This window comes from Neodiprion pinetum, chromosome 2 (genome assembly GCF_021155775.2).
Source record: "Neodiprion pinetum isolate iyNeoPine1 chromosome 2, iyNeoPine1.2, whole genome shotgun sequence".
In the NCBI taxonomy this organism is placed as follows: domain Eukaryota; kingdom Metazoa; phylum Arthropoda; class Insecta; order Hymenoptera; family Diprionidae; genus Neodiprion; species Neodiprion pinetum.
In genome coordinates this window covers 3,459,488-3,487,017 of record NC_060233.1, presented here as the reverse complement: position 1 = coordinate 3,487,017, position 27,530 = coordinate 3,459,488, and the positions used below count along the sequence as shown (strand labels likewise).

The window sequence follows — 27,530 nt, the reverse complement described above, 5'->3', positions numbered from 1 at the left end:
CGTTGACGTAACGGTAATATGAGGTGAAAAAATTTCATTATCGTGCAATTTATTAAGAATGATATCGTCAAGGAATTTTGACTATTACAAGATGTATGAGTATGTTTTGTTTTTTTAAGATTTGGCGAATATCGATTTACCATTAATGATTTTTCCGTTTACAGTAACGTTGCTAATTTCAAGCCTCGTTCGAACGTCGTAACGAAAGATCGAGAGTAGAGAAATAATTGTCATTGTGACAATTTTGGAACGACTTTGCAGGAATTGGATTTTTTTTTAATGATATGATTGTGTTCTTGTTTACGTTGGGTGAACACATTTTTTACAATCCCGTAAGGTGCGGATTTCGAGTAACGATTTGTTCGAAATATGCTCATCGTTACATGTAACGTTACTAACCTTTAATCCTTCTTCGTAGGAAAGAAGGAAGGAAAGAGAAGTGAAAAAAAAAAAAAAAATAGAGAATAATGAAAAGAAAGGAAAGAATAAGAAACGATTTACTATTTATGTTACACGTGGGCGCACCTTCGTCTTTTTTTTCTTACACATACATCCACCATTTTTATGTAGATTTCTTAATTTTTTATTTTTTTTTTGTTCTGCAGTTTCTTTCGCTTCCGCTCTGTAAAAATTTCTCATTTCTTCTTGTACGCTCAGCATAACAGTTCAGAGATTTTATACCTTAAGATCGTCGCTTTAGAATTTGTGAAATGAAAAGGGAAAGAGAGAAGAATTATGTGTGCGTTAAAGTCACACACTTCATACCTTGGATACTTTATATGATAAGGAGTAGAAATAACCGAAATTGAAAAGAATCTTTTAATCTTTCTTAAAAAAAAAAAAAAAAAGAAGAAGAAGAAAAAACAAAGAAGAAAGGAAACCGAAGAAGTCACGATTCCAATTTTTATACCCATTTTTTCTTCTCTCTCTCTATCTTGCAAATTATTACATCTTTACACAATGAATAATTATAACGGTGCCAGAAAAATTCAAAACTCATACATTATGTATATGTTAAAATATAAAATTTGCATACACGATATATGGATTCAATGTGGGCGTATAATAGTCGGCACAGGTTTCTGTTCTTTTTCTTTTTTTTTTTTTTTTTTTTTCCTCATCTTCTTCCTTTTCTCATTCACTTATTTTCATCCGGAAACTTGTAACGTCGACGTGGGAATAAATTCGATCAACGGAACAGAAATGGTAGAAAAAATTGAGAAGGAAGCGAAGAAGAATCGAAGGAGAAAAATAATATCACACAACTTGCGGACGAAAGATGAAGAGGAGCTGTAGGTAAACACTTTTTGCGACGCGTGTACGTACAGTAGCTGTATTATTGCACAGTAGCGGTAAAAAAATTTCCTTTACAAAATTATTATCATAAAAATAAGTATCTCGATCAATATATTACACTGTCATTTTTCATCCGTTATTTATACATTTTGTTTTTCGTTTATTACCGTATATCGTACATACACCGTAGTTTTTATATATATATTTTTCGATAACAATTATCCATGTTGTGAAATCGCATTTGTGAAATATCATTAATTGCATCGTGTATAATAATTAATATCCGGTTATGTAAACTTGTTTTACACCATATATATATATATATATATATATATATTTTTTTTTTTATCGCAAAATTAGTGCACTGTAATTTATTATATAACAATAATTGCTGTTGCGTCACGTAATTATAATCGTTACATTGCCTGCACTTCGTGCATATTTCCTCTGAACATGGATTTATTTTCGCTGTAACGTAATTTGTTGTTGTTTTTTTTTTTTTTTTTGTTTTTTTTTTTCTTCTTCTTTTTTTCTTTCTTTACGTTTTACTTTCGTCGACTGCCGCTGCTGCTGCTGCTGCTGTTAGACTTCTACCGACGCGACGACTTGTAATTTAAAATGAATCCGTCGGTTCGTCTACCACCGACCAACGAAACAACCTGGAAAATCCGTCAAGTGTTATATAAGGGCTCCCTCTAATGATCGTACCTACCGAATAATAATTTGAAACAAGAAAAATGAATGCAGAAATTTTTTGCAGAAATGAAATATCGTTATACGATTTTTTACGACGCTGGTTGTAATAAACAATTTTTGGGAGGGGTTGCGAGATGAAGAAATAAGAATAATAATGAAGAGAAAAATTTTTAGAACAAAAAACACAAGCGACCTTTGACTGGCCACGAGCCAGCTCTCGAACTTCCCGTTTTCACAATGTAGGTTACAAGTTTATTGAGAGGGAGAAAAAAAAAAAGAATCATATCCTATTCGAATTTTGAACTACGGATTCAGATTCGTGAATAACGATTTTAATACCCTTGGATATGTTATTACCTGAAATTATGGCGATTTTTTTTTAACTTTGAACCATTATAATGGATCAATCGTTGAAAATTTTGCAAGTCCGACCTTGGATTCGTTATCGGTGACCCAAAAAACCTCCGTCTACCAATTTGAACCAAATTCGGAATATTTTTAGATTTATATTCCACCATTTCGCAATCTGACTTCAGATTCGTCATCAGCCATCCACCAAACCGACGAGTGCCAATTTTCATCTAAATCCAAATGTTGTTAGTTTTTTTTTTTTTCAGCTTATTGAATACGCCAATTTTAAATTTTGCAAATCCATCTTTCAGATTCGTGATTAGCGAACCAAAAAATCTGACGTTACCAATTTTCATTTAAATCCATTCATCCATTCCCAAGATATCATCAATTTTATTTGATTTTTTGAAATTTTGTTGTTTGAATAATTGAAAACGCACCGCACGGATCGAACTTTCTTTTTTTCTGAAAACGGAGAAACGGGAAGAAAACTTGAAACAAATAATAAAAAGTAAAAACAAAGGAAGGCAGAGAAAAAGAATGACAAAAGAATATGAAGAGCAATGACGTCTAGACATGTATTATAATTTAATCTTTCTCTGTATCTCGCGTTTGACGTATTTAAAAAAAAAAAAAAAAAAATGACGCGATCACAGAACGCACCGCGCGTATTTAGGTGTTAATATGGCCGTGGGTGAAATAAGCATCGCAGCGTGACGTTTTTGCTTTATGATCGTATTGAAAGAAAATAAAATAAATAAATAAAAACATATCCGTATGATTATTCATAGGGAACAGATGTTACGCCTCTCGTCTGTATTATATAATACACACGTACAATAATAACAATAATAATAACGATGATAATGATATTGATAATAATAACAATTCTACTATTACTAATAGTAATAATAATAATGATCATAATTTTAGTCTCAAAGGATGCCGCCACGGTTTAATTGCCTCATCCTATATGCACTTCTCTCTTCTTTTTCTCTTTCAGAGTTCAATGTATGCGTTACGGAAAGTCAAACACTTTTTTTTTTGTTTTTCTTACATACGTGTACAAAGGGTGATGTATGTGTGTGTGTATATATATAAGCCCAGCAAATAAAGTTCGGTCGGATGGAAATTCTTGTCTCTTGTATTATGTGCAAATGTCGAATATTATTATATATACATATATGACGAAGAATGAAATCGTGATTTCATTACAGTTCCGGATTAAATATTAGAATTATGTATACACATATACAGTGTGTTTTATTATACGTTTTTCAAAAACACTCCAGTGAAGTGAACAAGGCAGCGAAGTGTCCTGTAAAATATCAAAAAATTTTATTTTCACGTAATCCTATGAAAATGAATGGGTTCGTAATTTCGTATAAAATTGCGCGGCAAAAATATCGTTGAATGAATAAAATCGTTTACAAAATTTGTACAATTTGAAATTACGGTATTGGGAAGTTGTTTTTTTTTTTTTTTTTTTTTTTTTTTTTCCAAATTGTACATCGTACACGATTGAAATAATTCTTTCAAATCCCCTCCGAAAGATGAAAGCAAAGGACATATTATATATAAATATAAAAGAACGGTCTGAATAAAAATTTGAATTTGACACTTTTTGTTGAACAAAATTTCGTAAACTTTCCATACAACAGGGGAAAAAACAAAAAAAAAACCGAACGAAGAAAACGAAGCTCATCTTTGAGCCATTATAAAAACGTCGACGACCGATAAAATAAAGAAAAAAAAAACACTAACAATATTAGGTCTTTATTGCAATATTAGGTTTTTTATTATCTCGCAGAAGATGCCGAAATATATCTACGCGTGATGTGTTTTGTACAGTATTAATTAATACGTTTACGTACATCTCTCCCCCGTTTTGCGGGATTAGAGATACATATATAAACCGGAGGGACGGTGGATGAGGAGGATGAGGATGACGATGATGAATGAGGGGTGGGAAGGGAGGGTAAACGGCAGAGAAAACGAAGTTTAATTCTCTACCATATTCACACAGAGAAGACAGACACAAAGCAGGCGGTACAAACGCGAAAGCTCTTTAACTTGGTGCAGTAGCAGCAAGCAACGGAACAAGCACAGGACCAAACGCGCCTAAGGTTAGAGGTGGAGTGCGCAAAGGTGAGGGGTTGCTGTAAGGCTTGCGGGGAGGGGGTGCAGAGAAGAGAGGCGATCGGTGAGCTATGCGGAAGGCTGGAAACGGGAAACTGGAAACTGGAAAGTGGAAAGTGGAAAGTGGAAAGTGGAAAGTCTGGGTAACGTGCGGGGTGCAGGTGGTATGCATGTACATTTCGCCCGGCGTCGCATGCCCAAGGAGCTTATGTTGCGCAAAGTTAACCGTTGCCAAAGTCTTTGATGATATAGAAATCAAAGGATGTATGAGAACTCGCCGCACGACCCTCCTCCTCGTACCCCGTTTGCAATAACACGTGGTATCGAACGACAAGCATCTTCGTGTCTTCGTTTTCTACTGTAACCTAACTAGGTTACTTATTTTACCGGGAAGAATCCTCGTCAGTTTTTTCTTTTTTTTTTTTTCTTTTTTTTTTCCTTACACGTCACGGGTTGCGTATACTCTGAAGAAAAAAAAACTTGTTTGAAATTGTTTATATTTAAGGGTGTTGTGTAAAGGGTATGCCAATTTACTCGAGACTAGTTTCAATCATACGCACACTTGGGGGACAATGAATCTGAGACAGCTAGTTTTTTTTACACTAGACAGTTACGTTGGCAACGCGGAGAAACCTACAGCGCCACGGTCGGTTGAGCGCGAAACTAACTCAATCTCAATAAACGTAACATAACACATGACCGTCGAATCTAACCTTAGAATACCGCGGGGATAACGACTTGTTGGATTGAGTTTTTGGAGTCGCTGATTACGAATCTGAATCGGATTTAGAAAATTCAGAATGGCGAATTCAATCAGTGACACCGCAAACCCCTGCCTAGATTTTTTTTTACCGTATTCGATCAAGTTTGAAATTTTTGTCCGCCATATTGGATCCGCCATATTCAATATTTGAAATCTGATTTCAGATTCGTGACACCAAAACCCATAAAATACCATCTTGTTATAAAAGTTGACTCATTACAATAATGTTTGACTCAAAGGGTTAAACCGTATAATTCTCGATTTTTCCAACTTTTGCAGATTCAGAGCGATTCATTCGCAGATAATTTTCATTGCGTTATAATTCCGTTTATTGAAAGGTAGCTTCTTTACCGATCCATACATAACTAATGTCAATCGAAAGATCGTCAGGATTCTGTTGGTTAAACAAACAACATACCCGCCTTACGTACAGTATTGCGTTGAAAAGTTGACGAAATTGAGAATACACAGAGCGTAAGATAAATCGTTTATTTTACCATTTTCCCTCGGTGTTTTTCTCTTTTTTTTTTTTTTTTCTTTCTATCTTTTTTTCTTCCTTCCCCTCTACCCTCGCATAATATGCGATACAAAGCGTACTATACCGCACGCCTTGGTTCCTTACAATATATCTGCAGGTTTGTCGTACACGATGTGCGTGCAGCGTGCTTATAGGTATCCTAGTATATACTATATGTATATATGGACTATACGTAGATAAGTACAAAATATGTGTATACATTGCGCATGCACACATTTAAATTCACGTATATACGTACGTGCATGCATACGTTATATACACCGTGCGAAACAAAAGCATTCTCTCTCTTCTCAATTCTCAAAGGTTCACAAGAGCTCAAGTAGGCGTATAACGACTGCCCCTGGCAAGGCGGCGTCTCTGTTTTACGTATATGTATGTATGTAGATACAATACACATACATGTGTAATCTACAGTATGTACGTATAAACATGCATGCATGTCATATCCATGCATAACAAGTGCCGTGCACTTTGTACGTATCCGTCATACGGCATCGCTAAGGATGCACACGCCTCACACCGACCCATCTTTCATTGTCAGTCAGTGTTGGATTATGGGTAATTACACGCAAAATTCTCGCCTGATTGGGCCCCCCCCCCCCCCCCCCCCTCCTTCCAGAGTAAACGTTTTGAGGAATAATTATTGTCTCGCTTACTTATCCGCAGGGCGCTGCAATCGTTAATTGATCCTTCACCACTATAGAGTGCCGATATCTTTTTTTATGCACCCTTCTGCAAGTAACAACGTACCTAAACAGGATAGCTATGACAAATGAAAATAAGATTGTATGAAAATGATTTTCAAGGTTTCTACTCTACCCGTGGGATACCTGCGGAAATATCAAGAATAATTTAGTCGAGGGTTTTGTTTTAACTGGTAACAAATCACGGGAAAGTCCGGGGTGATTTTGTCGAATTTATGGTTAAATTGGTGGAATTTTATGTCGTTCCGAACTTTGTAACAGCGTCTTATTAGCGAAATATTTACGATAAGAATGGATACATGTTTCTTCTGTCTGATTCAGTTTCGAATGAAGGAAAATATTACCAAAATACAATTTTTCATGATACACAAACTTTTTCTTGTACGTTACTCTAATTCTGATGCGTACGTGTATACGTATATATAATATAATAAGATGACTTAGTCGGTAAAAACTGACCACACGACATTATCTTGGCAACATAACCTAACCGATTTGGTTATCGCGATCTTTTTTCAGTCTCTCATTGGAACTCGGTCGGTAAAAACTGACCACACGACACTATCTTTGTAACCTAACCTAACCGATTCCGGTTATCACGATCCTTTTACAGTCTCGCATTGCAACTTGGTCGGTAAAAACTGACCACACGACATTGTGTTTGTAACCTAACCTAACCTAACCTAACCTAACCGATTCCGATTATCTCGAACCTTTTTCGGCCTCACCACGTTGTAACAGAAGGGCACTCGTAAAAATGCCGCAAACAAAAGGAGACCGCGAATTCTGTTTTGATCCGTTCAGGAAAGACAGACAGACAAACAGACGGCAAAACGCAAGAGAGAGCCGAGAGCGGCGGCGGCGGCGGCACGACAAACCGAATGGCCCGGGTATGGGAGCAACGGGGGTGAGTTTCTCCCCTTCAATTCCGCCGACTACTCCCATACCTACGTACATATATCCCTCGGGTTGATCATCGCCAGTTTCGCCGTCCGTTTGATGCATTGTGTGCGCGCCCCGCGCGCTGCATGTACAATAATTGTCTCTATTGTTCAGGAGTGTCCTGCGTAAGTGACTATTGCTTTGATTCGTATTGTACCTGCATTATCAACCGAGCAGCGAGCACCCGACGCTCGCCGATTCAAAGTGCCCCCGCTCTTCCTTCTCGAGCACAGCCACCTCCCCCCCCCCCCCCCCCCCCGGACTTCATACCCCCTTCGTACCCCGCCGAAGGCCAAGTGCTCGCAAAGGCTAAGTGCTCTTCGCAATCTGGCCCGCGGACTTCTCCCCCTTCGAACAGTTAACCTCCCTCTTTCCCTCTATCCGCGTGTCTCTCTTTCGCGCTTACGCGCCCTTCCGATATCCTGCACGTTTTAGCATTCAGTAAGCGTATCTAACGTGTATCACATGCTTTATATAATGTACGGTGTATAATACCAACGAAATCGGGCGCATAAAAGTTTTCCCTATTATCCGGTCGTACGATGTAACCCTGTATTGTGAAATATTGGAAAATGTGTCCATGACGTCAGAGCCACGTTCTAGGCGCCATTTTATCACCGCGTAAACCTAAGTTTTTAATTTTAATAGATGCAAATCGTAATTTTTACCCTTTCAAATTACTCGTATCACAAGAATTAATGAAACGTAATCAATAATATACCCGTTCTAACATCCGCACGCGAAAAAATATGATCAACGGTCATCTGTCGGTCTTATTCCATTAGCTTGCTTATTTTGTCCGCCAGATGGCGCATTGCAAAGTGACAATCCCAACACATATAATTTAGAAATTTAAATTACACGAGATCGTTGAATCTTTTATGTTCCAAACTGCTCCGCCGCCGTCTCTCCGTATTCACTTTAATTTTCCATTGATCTGTCTTTGTATTTTGCATCTGTCCTTTTCTTTTTCCTCTGTAACAAGTGTCGTCAACTCTATTTTACTTGCTATCTCGCTTGTTACACGTAACGAATACTAATGCGATGTTCATTTCTACATTTATTCGTTAAATATAATTAATATATAGTCTATCTGTTTGTTGTTTAATCGTTTACTCGTTTACCCATAATTCTCCACAGATTTCTTTGTTTTTTTTTTTTTTTTTTTTCTTCTCATTCACACACGCAAGCTTATACGTTACACCGTGTTGTACTTGAATTTTTGAACGCATCGTTCGTTCGCCTGTGTGTGGCACATGTGAATGTTCGTATAATACAGAGGTACGGTGATAATTTGCCGACAGCGGTTCCTTCCTTCATGCCGTTGTAGGTCGTCGTCGTCGTCGTCGGCGTCGGTTGTGTTGTTGTTCCTTAACCTCCGCGGCCGGATATCTATCTCTCTTCTTCTTCTTCTTTTCACATCTGCTACTCTTATTTTTCATTTTATTTTTATTTTTCACTTTTCAACCTCTCTTTTATTTTTTTTTTTTTTTGCTCCTTCTCTCTCGTGCTACCGCTCATTCTTTGTGCGGAACCTTGTCTGGGGGAGGGGGGTGTTTAGGCCCGAGGGGAAGAGGGAATGACGCGACGTATATAATAGAGATCGGACTTTTCTAAATTCAGCGTGAATTACTAAATTTGACGCGCATCGACGCCCGGCGACACGGTAGAAAAAGACGCCGGTGGGGGTTAAGAGAGAGATTCGTTACGGATGAGTATAATAATGGTGCGCAAATTCGTGCACAAATTTATATTTCACTCACACTACTTGAGTACATATACATTATCGGATACAACGTCGTGCGTTTCGCCCGTGCCCCAAGAAAAAAAAAAAAAAAAAAAACAAACTAAAAAAAATTAACTTTTCGAATAATTACAAATGTACAGAATTAATGAAAACGAAATGAAAAAAAAAAATTATAATCTACAATTCGTAAATTCTTTTTTCGTTCTTACCGCGAATCTCTCTTTAATATTCTTTTGCATCATACCCAATTATATATCCACTTAAATCATATGCCAAGATATGGTGTATAAATACGCGATGCACGTGCGTATCATTCGATACGACCAGTTATCGTTTATATTGCTTACGTATTTAAACGCGATTACAGTCGCGATGACGGACAAGCGGCATGTATAATAAATTATACTTACGCGTGGCGATAAACGTCCGTGAAAAATGAACGTTTCATAAGTAACAGGTATATATAGTACCTGTGTACACGAGGATATAATACGTAATTAGCGATAATACCGGATAAATATGTATTAAAATCTACAAAATGATATGTACTTTTAAATAGTAAAATACGAAAATTAGATACTGCATTTTCTGGCTACAACAAACATCATACTTTTATGTAGTAAATTAATAAAGGAATGAAAATGGTATTGATAAAAAAAATATTTATTTACATATTAATCCGGGTCCTATACATAATACTATACCTATGTAGGTATGTATATATGTAATTCGTGGCACGTGTAATAGCGGCGTTGCACGATTTGTTTGGTAAATGTTATATTCTCGCATGGCTATAATGTATATATGTACATATGTACCTTTATACAGGTTTATAACCGAAATTTTCACGAGTTATTAAATTTTTTTTTTCTTCTTTTTCCATCAATTTATTGTCGATGTGCGTGTAACAATGAAAACTTCGTCTCGGATGTAAATTTTTTTCACACTTCCCTACCTAATTCTTTATTTTCTCCCTCCCCACAATTCTTTCACTATACGTGATAAAGTTGAAGAAAAATTTCCTGCGGTAATATCAAGATTCGTTAAGCTATCGTCGTCTTTTTACTTTTTATATATATATATATATGCGCTGTTACAATGTATTGTACATACATTGTACCATGTGCCAACGTATTTCTATTTATATACTGCATATATCCATGTACACCACGTCGATATTACTATTCTAGTCTTTTACTGTAAACCATTCAATCGATCGTGACGTTCATTATAGCGAAAAGAAGGTACGAAAAAAAGAACAACGATTTTAAATAGAGAAAGATACAAAAATGAAGGAAAAAAAAACTCTCAATGCGTGGAGGCACAAGAGAAATAGATAAATAACGACCACTGTTCTCTCTCTCTCTTTTTTTTTTTCTTGTAAATCTTTTTTCTTTTCCCAAGTGAAAGATAAACGGATGAAAATAAATTCTTGCGGCAGCAATAAATTTATACCGGGCTGCGAGTGTGTAATATTGTTCAATTTAGCGAAGAAAAGCAGAGAAAAAGAAAAACAAACAATTCTTTCGCGATACGTGGAAAGCTTAAATACATAGGATATTATACACGTCAACTAATTGAATTTTTAATTAAAATAAATAAACAAATAATAATAATAATAACGCATCGTTCGGGAGGGAAATAAGAAAATTTTCAACAAAATCAGAGTTACAATATTTCTTTTTATTCACTCACCTCGCCCTTTTCATTTTTCTAAATAGGGGTCATATCACTGACAATGAGTTTTAATATCATGTGTTCAGTGGTCCTTGAGATCCTTGAGGTCCTGGGAATGTCCCTTGAATTTTACTTGTCCTTAAAATGTACTGGAAATATTCTATTTTTAAGATTTGCTGCGAAATGATATATTTATTTGTCTTCGACGAGTAACTGTTTTTAAAAAGTGGATTCCAGTCTCGAATCGCGTTTTTTCGTTGAATGAAAATGTCCTGAAAATATCCTTGAATTTTTTACGGATATTTTAATAGACACCGTGATCAGGTTCCTGTCTTTTTTTTTTTTTTTCTTATTCTTATTCTTATCATTTTTCACGCGATATGTTTTTTCCTCTCAGTTTTTCTACGTAGCCGGTTTTTCCTGTACTTTACAGTTATAATTTTTCACCTCGTCTCCGCAGTGTTGGTTTAAAAAAAAAAAAGCCCAAGTTTCTTTTCACCACATCGTATATATAATATTAACCTCACTCAGTCTCGCGAACGCGAATGAAATCGATCCGAGAGAACCGCGAGCGAAATAACTTTAGGTTTCAACTTACCAACCAGCCGTTTGCCGTTCGTATCGCTCTACCCACATATATGTAAGCAGAATTGGGAATTCACGATGATTCAGTTGTGTGTACGCGATTTTGCTCTCAACGCTCACTCCGGTATTCATTCGATTATATAGTCACAAGTTTTCACTCTATCTTTAAATGGTAAATTTATAACATGCACTGTGAAAGAACAGAATAGAGACGAAAGGTAAAATAACAGCAAGCCGGTTGGCCAATAGTCGATACTTTATTTATGGTCGAAGTAAAATTTTTGCTAGTATATTTACAAGCTACGAAGATACATTTAAAAAATATACAAAAATTGAAAATATATTACTTAAATTATAAACATATGCTCACAATGTTAATTTTTTTTTTTTTATCCCTCTCCAATGTTTTCACGAAAACGCTAAAAGAGATAAAATTAAATTTTCAACAATGCTAATATACAAATATGACGGGAGAAGAAAAGGTGTTGCGGTCAATTTGTAGAAAACGAGTCTTCTCAATAGAATAAGCCGTGTTGGTGTAGCTAGAATGATGGAAATACTGTCATCTTCAATACCGACGGAGTAATCTTTTATTACATAGCCCCAACAGTTAGACACAGAAACAAAAACGAGCCATAACTTGTATGTCATATATTCCTCACGTTTATGTTCCTGTTTTTCCTTGCGATTGAAGCCAAGCTGTCCTTTGTTTGAATCGAAATGAACGTAATAATAATACGTGTGATTAATTCTTCCCTGATCCGTACCTTTATAACATAGAACGAAATGGATAAACGTATGGAATATAAGCTTTAGCCTGTAATTCTAGTACTTGCCAATTAATGGTCACGAGTTTTTAAATTCTAAAATTGTTCTTCTGCCGATCCGTGGGAAACCGTTGTTATTACATGTATTTACGTTCGGCGTTTTCGATGTGTTTAAAAAGGACGCGAGGTATGAGATCGACCGTTCGCCGTGAGGCATTAAGGTTCTGTGTACTGAAGGGTGGTGGGGTAGGAAAGAAGAAGAAGAAGAAGGATCGAAAGAAAGGGGAAAAGTTGAGGAAACAAGGAAGGAAAGACGCATCGAGGCGTAATCGTCCCAGTGATGCGCGAACCTTCTCGGCTAAGCTCTCTTCGGGAGTTTATAAAGAGAGGGCAGTTTCACAAAGTCAAAGACGCCGCTTTGGCGTGTCGCATTTCGTACTCTCTGATCTTTACTCTCTTATATTTGTATATACAATATATACATATATATATATATATATATATATTTGAGCAGGTTACATCGTAACAATACAGTACCAAGGTGATGTATTTCACAGAGATGCACGTATGCATCTGTACGCGGACTGGCGACTAAAATTAGAAAATAACTTTATACAAAATTTAATCTGAAAAATACAACAGGATAGAACTAAAATTTACAAACGGCGTTATTTATTAAAACTTTGATTGGCTTCGTTATCGAACGTCAGTAGTCCTTGAATAATTCTTGACGACTTTTTTACAATAATTTTTGCAAGAATTAAACTAAATTTTGTAACAATTGAAACAAACTTCAGTTCCGCATTTGAATGACGTTTATTAACAAATTTTTTTTATTTGCATTATTACACGGATTGTATATACGTATACATGTATTATATTCGAACACATTCGAATAAATTCTATACAACGTATAATTAAAGTTTCGTGTATAATTATATTTTTTTGCAACGTGTCCTGCGGTAAAAATTACCAAAAAATATTTGTCGAAAAAAAAAAAGAAACGAAAAGAATCAAAGAAAGAAGAAAAGCGCAGATATTGTTTCTTTTTTTTTTTTTTTTTTTCTTTTCTCTCTTTTGCATCTCTCTTTTCAAATACCGGTGCGGGAAGTGCGCGACTAAAGGGGCGGCAAAGATGAAAGAAATTTTGTGAACGGCTGTTGCACACACTCTTTGAGACGACCGAGTGACCACCACCTTCATCGTCAGCTGCTGTCGCACGCGGTCCCGACATTTGCCTTATTCTATTGTTCACGCCGGGACGCCGATGATCTGTGTCCTGCAGGGTTTTCCGGCGCTTATGTGCACATGTATATGTACGATGTGTATTATATACACATGAGTGCCTCGGTACATAGAGTCGCGTCCTCCCGTCCGTAGGATTCTGATCATTACCAGGATCAGGATCCTCTCATCGAAGCGGAAACTTTTCTTTTCTCCTCTCTTTCCGTTGCTTGTTACAATCTATCCTCAATGATGCACCTTATTATACGTAGTGAGTATATGCATGGGTATACAGTGTACGACGTAGTTGATACATACGTTATAGCAACGGTACAGAGGATACACCATATAATTGGACTTTGTAGAACGACGTTTGGTACAGCGTGAATTTCTAACAACAGCACGTTCTATCGTAGGCTAAAATCTAATCCGTTTTAGCCACAGTGGGAAGTTCAGCGTCCCATCTGAAAAATTTCGACCTCCCAGCTTTTTATCACGGTTTATTTACAACTTCAAATTATCTTTGTTACTTCATACGGTAAAAGCATCGAATTTTACTTTTTTTTTTTTTTTTTATTATTTTACATCCGCCATATTGAATCCGACATCTTGAATTTAGAAATTATCGTATTCAAACTTCAGATTCGTCATCAGCGACCCCTGAAATTCACCGAGTTACAAAATTCAAGCCAAAATATTGAGGGGAAAAGTATGTGATTGAACGGGTTAATGCGCACGCCCTAACAATCCGAGAGCAGTTGTTTGCCAGGGTGACCAACCGTCGTAAGTTTGAACGTCAGTTTGCCGCGATGTATTGTAACCTCAAAAATTTTGACAGAGGTCGTTGATAGTTGTCCTCAAAGGTTTAAAAATTTTATAGGTTATACATCTCGCGGTAGTGAACTGTCGTTTATGATGGTTGGTCACCCTGGGAAACAACCGCTCTCGGATTGTAACTGGTGTGCGCTTTAAATTTGACCAGACAACGGAAGGTAAAGTCGATAGGAATTCACTCTGCATGTATGCATTCTGCATCACTGTTACCGACCGAGCGTGAGTGAGATTGACAATGAGACTATAAATTCATTGAATTGGTGATCGAATTAATCGCAGGGGTTTGTTTATAAAATGTCGGTTATCGGGAAATTGATCTTATCTACTTTTTTACAAGGATTTATTACCCGCGGTTGTAATAATCAAATGCGGTTGTCGGAGGGTCGCACCCTCGGTAAAATTTGCGTAATTCTTGCGGCGGTGTTGCAGGTTATATTATGTAGGTACATACAATGATTCGATCGGATATCCTGCAAATTGAACGGGGTCTCGTTTTGTGCAGTGAGGTGGATACGAGAGTCGAAGAGGGGAGTGATGCCGAGTAGTCTTTAAGCTAATTACCTTATACAATGGTACGTACATGCATACCCTGTGCATCGCGACGTGCGACGGCATAAATGAAAGAGGAAAAAAAAAACCATCAATCGCGATGTACGATGAAGCCATGCGAGATGACCGTTGAAGTGTGGTATTTTTAAGAGCTTAATCGCCCGTCTGGCCGAAATAAAATCACACTGGGGTTCGTATCACAACGAATAATATTTATTAATGAATAATAGGCGTTTACATTTCTTTATATTGCGCGTCCCATTACTAAGAATGACAAAAAATAAAAAGATTATTGAATAAGATGAATAAATATTTTTACCTGAAATTGAAAAATATTTCGAACAAAACTCCAAACTATGAAAAAACTTTTTCGCTATTAAGACTACGTACGGAAATTTATGAAATTTTCGTTTCAAATGCATCGTTTGCAAAAAATGAGATTGATTGATAGAAATGAGAGTGATTAATAGGTTAATTTTAACTGCTTCGATCGAGTCGTGGTCGATTATAGTTTTTAGACTCGATTAATCGATAGATCGATTATTTTTAGCTTAGTGTCCATTGCTAAACATTACCAACTGACGCCGGTTGGCATCGGCCATAGAAGGTTGGTTGTTTAGAGAGAGTATCTCATACACATATATGTCTAACTTGTCCATCGGACCTTGGTCTAACTATTTTCAAACTCAGGTTACAACAGAAGAATGAGAAAAATCTGTTCGCGATACCGGGTTAGTTTCAAGATAAAAGAAAGAGTTGAGAAGAAGAGGATAATGAAATTTGAGAATTCTTTCTGCAAGGTAAATGTAGAAATGGCGTCGCGGATGATATTCACGCGGCATCGCTGACCCGACGTATGTATTTAATTACAATAAAGTCGAAGGAAAACTGGTTTGCCGCGATACGATACAACGGACTTATAATGCCGGCTTATCAAGATCTCGGGATGGCAGCAGGCGGCGGGAACCATCAAAGAGTCCTTTGAAGTTCGTTTGCTGGTGGTTGTGTGTCCTCGCTCTCACTCGTTCATACACCACTCTCTCTCTTTCTCTCTCCCTCTCCCTTTCTTCCTTCCTTCGCTCACTCGTTTTAACGTCTCTCCTTCCCCCGTTCGTTCGTTCGTTCGTTTTCCCGCATCGCCACACTCTCCTTCCCTCTCTTCTCTTCTCTTGCCAATCGGCATCGTCAGTCACCGTCGCCGCAGCGTCTCGCGCTCTCCTTTAGGTGCTTCACTATAATACCATTCGCAAAGCGTTAACGCGTTTGAATCCAGACTCTTGGTATCTGCGATCTACCGATGCGACATTATACGACCAATTGTCACCAAGGTGAAAAAGTAGTTTATAAAACGCGAGAATGTTTCACGCGTTTTTTCAAGCTTGTTTTTACGTACGCCAAATATTCGTTTCTATGACGGTAGAGTTAGTCTGCGAATGCGCATGCGCGGTGTACTAAAAAGACTACTTTTAAGTCATAGGAGTTGAAAGTACTCTTTTCTGTACTGCGCGCATGCGCTGTCACTAACGAATCTGACATTACGCGATCCTAACCTCAATTTCGTGCTTCGTGGAAAAACGCGTAACACACTCTTGTTATATAAAGAATCGTCTGCAACAAGGATGCAACGATCTTTTCGCCTCGCATATTTGCAATATTCGTCTACGGCTCACCTACGACTCTTAACTGCGAACTGACGCTCTTTGTTACACGATATATTATTGCAGTAATACTGATAATACAATGATATCTAGGCTCACAGGCAATTTAGAATGACAAAAATTTATCAGGCTTATCTTTTTTTTTTCACATGTTTACGTACCCATTATTCAATTTTCATTTTTTTCTAACCGTCAATCCATTTTTTTTATAGAACTTCGTTAAACCGCAGCTGGTTTCTGATTTATCGATCAAACTGCAAGTATTCATTATATTGCAATTATGTCCAAACTCTTGAGTATTACAGAAAATTATCAACATTTTGCCAAACGTTTAGTGTCGAATTGTTAGGGATTAATTATACGAACCTTAGTCTGAATCAAGAGTTGGGTAATAGATAAGAGGATTTGTGGGGATCTGACCAACGAGTAAAATGAATAGCAAAATACATTTAAACCGTCGCGGAGACACAAGAGTTTCAGTATTTTTAATGTTCTAATTATAAAACCTTTTCCTCGTATTATTTATATCTTAGCCCGTGCGGTAATTTGTACTCGCACATTTTCCACTTCACACACCGGATAGAAATCCATCGGATGAATTAATAAACGATACAATATATCCCTCGAAGAAGAAGAAGAAGAAGAAGAAGAAGAAGAAGAAGAAGAAGAAGACATTTATAATATCGCATTAAATTATCTCCGACGTCGGAAAGGATCAAAGTTTTGGATACAAACAAGCAAAGAGCTCGTATAATTGAAGCATTAACGCGCGATATTATATTATATACACGCTATGCGATGTTAAATTATATCTAAAATATATATTTATACATACATATATATTTATATGTATATGTGTACGTGTATAATACACCTTCGTGTATGATATTTGAAATGAAAATTACAGACAACTTTTACGTTACTCATGTACGTTTTCCTATACGTATGCATGTCTCTTGCGTATAATATGGCAAAGTTGTCCGATGTTTATCATACGGAGAGGGATATTAAATTGACGGTTACGGGACAACCGTGTGTGTGGGTGGTGGTGGGTGATGCGGCTTTATAGGTAGGTGTGCATGTCTCTCTGATGGTAGGTACCTACCTACCCAAGTATGTGTTTCGATGTGTGTCGGAGCCGAGATCGCGTGCGGCGGCGAGATCAAAGCAACGCTCTCTTACACACGTGTGTGTAAAATAAACCGTGTATACATACTTTCATCTATGCTATCCCATTTTCTCTGTCACTTATCTCGTTCGCTCGCTAGGTATATGATTCGTTACTTTTCTCCACACCTATCCCGTACACATAATACAATATATATAATGTGTGTACGATATACACACTTACTATATTTGATCTATTATTGCTTATACAAATATAAACACAGCGTATCTGTGTATGTACAATACAATGCAATACAATGCAATGCAATGCAATGGTGAGAAAAATTGAAGAAAAAAAAAATTGATACATGAGAGAACACGCACTCGCCTACAAACTCAGGCTAACGTATGTGTGTACAATCCATTCGCGTATATAATTTGAAGGTATTGGAACGTGTAACAACTCAATAACCGCTAATGACCGACGTTTTACAATACTTTTTGATGTTTTCTGTAGATTATAACACGCTGAAATATTGTATACATAAAAGTACACGTGTTGTGTACAACGTGGGAATAACATTCTTATTTCGTATTCACATCCTTTTAACAATCATCGTAAATAATATGTACACACACACGTACGTGTTGTACGTATATTTAATAAATAATACTTTGTGGGTACGAACGGTCAGATTTATTTATTAGCCAAGTGTTTGTACGTATAAATAAACCCGAATTACAGGGTATTTCGAGATCTGTAAAAATTTGGCAGTCATACGGACTTGGACTCGCTTTCTTTTTTTTTTTTTTGTTTTTTTTTCTAGTTTGTGATATAAAGTTGATTCTAAAATTTACACTCGTAAGTGAGACACAAGAGTGATAAAAAATAATCGATTATTTTTCAAACTTGGCCATACAATATAAATAAAAATATAAATTTATGTGATTAAAGTATCAAATATTATCATATAAACGAATATTTTTACCTGAGATCGAAAAATATTTTCGAATGAAACTATAAATTATCAAAAAACTCTTCCGCCGTTAAGACTACGTACCGAAATTTGCGAAATTTTGGTTTCAAATGCACCGTTTCAAAAAAATACGAAACAACCGATTAAGCGATTAATCTACTGATTCAATCGAGTCGTGTTCGATTATTTGCTTGAACTCGATTAATCGACGCATCGATTACTTTTAGCTTCGTGGCCGTTTTTTCGAGCTTTTACACATATATTTTAAACGTATGGAGCATTGATTTGGAGAATCGTTATGGATAAACCTCTGTACAATTTGTGTGCATGTGCAAGTTTTGTTGTACGTATAATTTATCGAATTGAAGAGAGGAACCGAATAATTCCCATTCGTTTGTATAAGTTATACCTAACTACAGGTACTGAAACGGCAGTGTGCCTGGCTGGGACAGCCAATCTGGGAATTCTATTGAAATGGCGGTGGCGCTCATGCATGAAAGCGGTTGTAAAACAAAGGGTTTTGTGCTCCAGGTGGACCAATTATCTTACCTATCTACTACCTTTCTTTCCTATAACACACATGGCCTCGATTCGATCGCGTACGTACACACATGTGTAAACAGTTATGCAGCATGGTTTTATTTTATTTTTTATCATTGGCTCGGGCCGCGCGAGTGATCCTCAAAAGAATACAAAACAGAGGAATAAACAATTGAAGGGAAAAAATTTATTATTATCAAATAAGTACGTGTTTATTGTATACATATACATACCGGGACAATCTCTTGAAACTTATAAATCAACTGCGCGTGCGCGAGATTTATCGGTTGTTCGTGCAGGCTGGCCATCCCAAGTTTCAGCTGTCAAACTATTTTTGCCGGCGATGTGGTTGATACGAATTTTCGAGGTTAGAATCTTAAATAATTGAGGCGGTGACTCGGAAAGGTTTGGAAAGCATTTGTTACTGGGTCGAAAAGTTGATTCTTCAAAGAACGGTCGGAATTTAACGCTTACGCTCTTTGAAAATTCAAACGTACACATTTTGCGTAGGTTGGCCAGCCTGCATCGCGGACAAGAATATCGCTGCGGGAAGATTTCGCCGACAAATGGGATTTAATTATTTGGCGCATGCGCGATTGATTTTCAAGTTTCAAGAGATTGTCCCGGTATACATATATATCGTATACATGTAAGAATGATATTGAAATTTTCAAATGGTACATTTTCATTATTATGTATGTACTTGGGTATAATAATAATTCATATTGGTAGTATGAGAAACATATTATTATACAGTAAAAATTATCTAAGAACCGTTAAGAGAAGACTTCGTGTTGAAATAAAAAATTGATTGAACGATCAAAGCGAAAGAAAATTAAAAGGTACTATTACACAAATAATAATGATAATAAATCATATTACACCGGGGTTGTAAAATTGCTAGGAATAATGATAATGGATTCTCATGGATTTTCAAGGGGTGCCGAATTAGTAAGCGGCATGCTCAATTTCCTCGAAGAAATTTGGACTCGTGGGGCAACCGGTAAGCCTACCTTGGTAGGTTTAAAGGGCTCTTCCAAAGAATTTCCGCCTTATACCTGGGCGATAGACCGGCCTCCCCCCTCCCCCCCCCCGCCTCTTTTGTGTACTTATACATAGATGCATTCATACATACATACATACATACATACATACATACAATCGTACGTACACGTTGGTATTAAGTTCGGGCGCAGCGATATTCTTCATTTACCGTACGGAGGGTAAAGGTAAGGAGGACTATCTCCATATATAGAAATTGTCCGTGAAATAGAATATAATCAAGATGGCGGTGCTGGCAGCAAAAGTTTCAGAAAGCGCCAATCGGATTCAACCCTGATTGATTATTAGCGCCATTCCGGTGAATTGTCGAACTACTATTTATCGCTTTTTGGTGGACACGTTATGAGTTGAAAACCCATACAAGATACGGGTGGAGGTAAAAATATAGAAAGATGAAACTATCGAAGGATCGCAATGTGTAGAATTTTTAAAGAAGCGTAATCTAGATTTAAACATTTTTTGAAACACGTTGAAAGTAGGAGAGTATGCGTAAAGAATAGAAAGGTCAGACCATAGAATGCTGAATTGTAGAGTCGTCAGAATTCCTCTATGTCGATAATGCAGAATCGTATGCGGATTCTCGATTTTACCGTTCCATATTTTGTCATACTTCGACTTTCTATATAATTTACAATTTTCTACGCTTGGACTTTCTACATTTTGAAATTTCTACCAACAAGATTTTCGTGTCTACGAAAATTCGATATTTTGATCCCTTTATCAATCGGCTATTCCAGTTGTTTTCTCTCTACCTTGCGATACCTTTCCTTACCTCATTGCCCTTCGTAATCTGCCGCGCACTTGAATATCATTCGGTTTACTCGAAGGGAGGTTAGAATGAGAGAGGGAGAGAGAGAGAGAGAGCGTCGTCGTCACATGGTCACTGCATGGCCGCTCCTCCTCAGCTTCTCTTCTCTTCTCTTCTCTTCTCTTCTCTTCTCTTTCTCGCCGTTGGTTCGCCGGCGGTAAGCCAGCGTAACCGTGCAGCCAACATTCTTGTTTCAGTTTCACGGCAGACGTTGAGGAGGACGTACTGCCGGTACGCAGCGGCGCTGATACGAGTGTTTTTCAAGTCTGCCACTGACGACGACCGCCAAATACGAAGCAACATTTAAAAGAATTCACATTCGCGTGTAACAAGTTGCTTTAATAAATTGACAAAATCATTTTGATGACAAATACTTGATTCTCTAATATATACATATATAACGACGTTACAGGGATTGAAAAAAACAAAAAGATCGCGTTCGAGGTATCTTTTGTTAAATTGAAATTCACGGTGCGGTTGGAATTGTTGTTCCTTTTGTTTGTTTGTTTTTTCGTTTACGGTTTGGGTGGGCAAAATTGTGCAGTTTTTATATCGTGCAGAGTTGCATATAAATTGCGAAAGATTGAACTATCGAGATATCGTACGATATCAATTCTTTTTTTAATCGCGTATAATATTTGAAAATCGTTTTTTTTTTTTTTCTTATCAATGCGATCAGAGTGCAGTGCAGTGCTTTTCTTAATTCCCTCGTCATATTCATCCGTGCTCCAGTTACTGCTTGTGTCCGTGTAAAGAGGATTTTTTTTTCGTGCAACAAACAATTACAAAAACGCCGGTTGGAAAATCAGCGCTAGGCGCGGTAACTTCAACGCTGGTCAAAGCGACGCCGTTTATGCTCGTTCATAAGTACTAAGCGAGAAGTGCAGCTTTCTTTTATATTATACGTATAAACACACACGCTAGAATGTATAAATCGTGTCAAGAAATTACTAACTACGAAATGGAATATATAACTAAATAAATTCGATCCAAGGAAGTGTACGAATAACAAAGTTTGGTCTACACTTTTGTTGAGTGGCGTGTATCGTGAGTGAGATTTTTTTTATAACATTATATCTAGATACTGCAAGTGCACGTGTGTGTTCGTTTGTGTTCGTTTGTGTTTCACCGATTCCTCCGCAAAGAAAAGAAGAGAGAGAAACGAGACGTTGAATATTAATATAACTAAAAAGAAAAGGGGGAAAAAAACAACTCATTTCACGCCTTGGAGGCATATAAATTATAATTATCATTGTTGGTTAGTGTTGCTCCGATTGTTTGCGGTGGCGATGGTGGTTTTTAGTTGCTTGTGCCTGACGTCAAACTTGTGTTTTAAAAATGTGCTTGTTTTACAAGAGTAACGTGTAACTTTTAACCTAACTAACCTAACCCAACCTAACCTAACCCTCAATTTAATCGTTTCAAACCACCCGTCAATGGATCTCAGCAAAGATAAGGTATGTCATTCCAGTTGACGCAGCTGACGTTTTTATCTACGCGATATCGCTAATAAATACCCATAGGTATCGCTTATCTATCTATCTATCTACCTATCTATCTGTCTTTATGCTAGCTGCCCGACTGGCTACCTGTTGTAACAGGTTTGATAGAAACTTGACTCAATCTTCACTAGCATTTTTGTTTGCACGGGTATTATAACCTATAAAATTCGTTCGACGTCCGAGGTCGCACATTGATTTCTGAAAATGATTCAACGCTCTCTTTGTCCTACTTCTTTTCTGTCAGAATTGTCGATTACTAATCCCTCTCCCCTCGGATTCAAATCAATCACTTTGGTGTAACAAAGAATACGGAGGTATCTGAGATGAGCGTCGGCATCGTTCGCCCCAATTTCGAACCATGTGTAGTTCTAATTAAGAGAAAATAAATATATAATATCAGCTATGCAGAGTTCTTGAATTTCGCATAATCATTCGCAGCAACAAATGACAACACTTCTAGGTACAGAGCAATGTTTAATAATGCCTTGGACTTTCGGCTAACTTGTTTTCAATACGAAACAAAATGCGAGTTCGATTCTATACGAATTATGTAACAATGACTGCCGATGCAGCCGACTTAATGGATTGCCACAATCAATGTCACATTATTCGTACGTAGAGTCGAACTCGCATTTTGTTTCCGACTGAAAACAAGTTAGCCGTAAAGGGGAAGGCATTAATGAATATAATTGTCCATATCTACGTTCGTGTATTCTATGGTTACCCAAGTTTTGAAACGCGGGAAGTTTAAAAAAGTTATTATTGCTTTATCCACAACTATCTGTTGTTTTTTATTTTTTTATGATGTTTTTATAATATCTATATATGCATGCGTGCACGATCGATTGCACGTGTAAGTGCACTCTCATGGTTTAATACCCGAACAGTTCTTTCTGATTACATATTATATATATATATATGTGCGTAATTTGCATGCGTGCGGACAAAACTATAAGCCCGCCCGCTATCGAGGAAGAACTGACCGCCGAGCCGTCGACCTCTTCGATCGGTTGTTCGCCGCCTTGTGTTGTTGTTATTATTATTATAGGTATGCATGCATGCGTCGCGCGGCAAACTACAATCGTAAACATGCCCGGTAATTAGAAACCAGACGGAGACGGACGAGAAACTGAGATAAAGCCAAAAAAAAAAGAAAGAAAGAAAGAAAGAAAGAAAAACAAGAGACGAATGAATAAATAAAATAAAGAATGAATGAATAAAATGAAAAACGTTTGGCTGTATGCACGTGTTTCATACCGGCATTAAATATCCACATATTACTTACATAAACGTATATAAATATGTATACAGAGTGTTCCCACGGAGTAATTGTTGCAATAAATTATTATAATCGTTAAACTTTCATTATAATATTATTAAAAATATGTATCATATGTATATAGTATAAAATCTCTGCTTCTATACAGGTTTTATACCTATTTAATTTTTCCCCTAATTTCACGAAGTAGATAATATTATGTTGAAAAAAAATAATTATCACCTGGTGCTATTTCTTAGTTGTATACATACATTCACACCCACACACACACACACACACACACGTCATTTCTTCTTTATTTAATTTACATGATATAAATCAGACTTAAATGATTTCATAACGCTATTAATCGCTTAAACGTTTACGTATTCACGTATATGGTATATATGTATCCATGCACCACACAACGTACGTAAGTAAAACACGCGCAAACCTTTCGAAAGAAACTTCTGAAGACACGCCGCGTTGCTGCTGCTGCTGCTGCTGCTGCTGCTGTCGTCCTCGAGACTGACAACATGATCGTCCATGCGATCTCATACCTATGTGTATGATCTACGTGTACATACTACAGACACAGATTTATATGTCCGTAAGTTGCTGCCAGGTGTACATAGGCATCTAGCATGTGTCCGTATGAGCTCTGCGCTGATGATGATGATGATGATTGTCGGCAAGACTTGACGACGACTTGACGTTGTTTCTTGTGTATTTTTTTTTTTTCTTTCTTGTTTTACTTCTTTTCCGCCTTACCGCTAATGACCCAAGTTTTTTTTTCTAATCCTCCCGCCCTTCCTCGTCATCCTTGGTTCTTTTTTTTTTTGCTCTCGTCTCATCGAGACGAGATAATGCTGCAACAACGTATCGCGGTCAGGAATAACGACTGTGTGTTTCAAGTACGGTATGTCAAGATACGTATGTACGAGACATTGTTTTAGATGTCTTGAAATTTTGATTTTTTTGATCATCATGAACAAAATGTGATGTACAATGAAATTTTTTTTATACTCTACTGCAACACTGGGGTAATACAAATACCGATCGGAATTTTGCGTCGCGATCAATGCGATGGTTTTTTTTTCTTTTTCTTTTTTTTTTTTACCACTTCTAATTTATTTATAATCCGTTGACGAATTGTCGAGGTTCGAATCGAGTCATTTATGCTTTGGTCAATTTCACGTCACCCGTTATACACGAACCTTTGGGTTGGCTGGGCAAGCGGGCAGACAAGAAGCAAGCAGGACGAAACTGAGAGGAGAGAGGGAGAGAGAAAGACGCGCTGCTTGGTGGTTCAAAAGAAAGACCGACCGCTCGGCGGCGGCATCAGCGGTTCTGGGATTTAAAAAATTTTTGTCTGAAAAAATATATGCCCAATGCCCATGCAAGGTATATACATTATGCTACATGTATGCAAAGGTTTATTTATAATAGCCGTAACCTCTGACTCGAGCTTGTTTCTCCCTTCTTTCTCCGTCTCTCTCTTTCTCTCTCTCTCTCTCTGGCTTTCACTCTCTTTATTTGTATTTCACCTTATTGATTTATTTATTTATTTAACTATTTATTCATTTTTTTTCTCAACTTGTTGTTAATTTTGGTTCTATATATCTTTGTTTAATCTTTGAGTAATTCGAGTAAATGTGGTTTCACTTCGCAGTACGAATTGTCGTTTTGATAAAGGACTTTTCTGCCGAGTTAAATGATACTTATTTGAATAATAATAACTGCTTTTTCGTAAAGGCAACAAAATCCTTTCTTTGTATGTGTGAAGTTGATTTTTTTTTTCTACATGATTTTATTCTGAATTTGAACTGTCTGCGATTCGAAATATCACGATGAGAATGGTGAGAGATGATAATTCCGATTGGTTAAAAGGAGTTGCAATTATTAAATACCGGATCTTCCTATTTTGTTTTACAGACAAGTCGAGGCAACTGTATTTTACTCTTTTTTTTTTTCTCCTGAGTAACGAAGCCTTTTCAAACTTTGTCAAATTGTTACCAGATTCAATAGTTGTGTCGTAATCAAAATTTAAATTTTCGAACTTTACTAATACCTGGTTCGAATGGAAATTAGCAGCTAGCTTTCACATAGCCGGGAAACAGACCAGATTGAAGTTAGTAACGTTAAAAGGTAACTAAATATTGAAACCAAAATCATTGTTTTGAAAATTTAAAACTACTTAAAAAAAGTTGAATTTCCAAATCCGGAAACATTGTGCTTTTTAAAAATATATAAATAAATTTGAGTCCTCCTCCGCTGCTGCTGCTGCTTGCAAGCACAACGTTTGCTCCGCTTTCTGAATTATGAATCAAGGAGGTGGATCTCACCGCAGGATACCGAATAATGATATCCTTATGCAACGCGCGTGCCCCCCTCCCTGCAACTGGGTGAGAGTGCGTGTACACCGACCCTTTTTTATATATTTTTTTTTCTTTTTTTTTTTTCCCCGTCCCCCTCCCCCCCTTCCTCCCTCTTCTTTTGAAAGCAGACGAATCATGCACCCTGCAACGGGTATTACCTACCCTACCGCGATTGCTAGTCTCTATCCTCTATCCTCTTCTTTTCCTTCTTTCTTTCATGCACCCTTCTTCTTGCTGCGTGTCGTATGTACTAGTAGCTGACCCCTGTTATTATAATATGGCGCACATGTTGAGTCTTGGGTGTAGGGTACGAGTATAGGGCACACATTCTCGCTATTCTTGTCCACACGTACACTTGGGTGCAATGAATCTGAGATGGCTAATTTTTTACACTAGACAGTCACGTTGGCAACACAGAGAAACCCACAGCGCCACAGTCGGTTGAGCGCGAAACTAACTCGATCTCAGTAAACGTAACGTAACCCATGACCGTCGAATCTAACCTTGGAATACCGCGGGAATAATGACTTGTTAGATCGACACGTATCTGAGGTTGGATTCGACGGTCATGGGTTACGTGACGTTTACTGAGATCGAGTTAGTTTCGCGCTCGGCCGACCGTGGCGCTGTAGGTTTCTCCGTGTTGCCAACGTAACTGTCTCTGGTGTAATAAATTATCCGTCTCAGATTCATTGGCCGCAAGTGTACATACATCTACAGGATGGTCACAGACTCGGAAAATCTGTGGAATACCTGGAAATGTCAGGGTATTTTAAAAGTGGTTAGTGGATAATCTGGAATTGTCTGGGGATTTGTAATTTGCTTATGGAAAGAAACTGAAAATACCAATTTTCTGGCATGGGAGCTAGAAATGATTTTTTGCTGTAAGAAGTTTACGTTTTTTGTTGATTTTTGATGAACAAATTTGACTTAAACTGACTTCTTTTTGTACATTATATAATTTTCTTCAATTCGAATTGAGTTTGAAACGAATATAGTGTAGTCGATAAGCTGAACGATTTAGATTTTAGTAACTTACTAGAAGTGGGAAAATGTCAGAAAAAACTAGGTCTTGGGTTCTGAAAAATTTAAAAATCACATGGAGTTGTTTGTTTGTGTGTTTGATTGTTTTTTTTTTTTTTTGTTTTTTACCAAAAAATTTGTGGCTACCCTGATTATCTAATTACTTTTTTCTTTTCGCAACGTTTTCATTTTTTCTTTTTTTTTTTTTCGTTTGTTGAAGAGATTTTTACCGACACTAGAAGGCTACCCCAGCGATTAAATGAGTGCGCTGTGAGTGTTTATATGCGTTTTTCGTTTGAGGCAAGGAGAAGAATTAAAAGGAAAAACAAAACCGGACGCAAGTCGAGTTAAACTCGCGCCCTGAGGGTTCCGTGCAAATTTAATTTTTTTTGCACGTTATAAAAC

General features: G+C 37.1%; 1 protein-coding gene and 1 long non-coding RNA gene across 7 annotated transcripts in view; one reads left to right on the top strand and one right to left on the bottom strand.

Annotated features, from left to right (window-relative positions):
• Positions 1 to 27,530, top strand: part of Axn (protein axin) — a 71,483-nt gene that overhangs the window by 20,633 nt on the left and 23,320 nt on the right. The window contains exon 1 of one of the 6 annotated variants that reach the window (XM_046613141.2): positions 22,239 to 22,421. The exons of the other annotated variants lie outside the window; for them this stretch is intronic. The gene's annotated coding sequence lies outside the window, so the exon portion shown is untranslated. Of the gene's footprint in view, positions 1 to 22,238; positions 22,422 to 27,530 lie in introns of those variants that run through there. 6 annotated transcript variants of the gene reach the window in all.
• On the bottom strand, positions 1,839 to 11,356 carry LOC124212768 (uncharacterized). Its single transcript, XR_006881744.2, has 4 exons — positions 10,872 to 11,356; positions 2,690 to 2,808; positions 2,350 to 2,573; positions 1,839 to 1,955 (listed from the first exon to the last, which is right to left on the bottom strand). It is a non-coding gene; the product is annotated as an uncharacterized lncRNA (long non-coding RNA).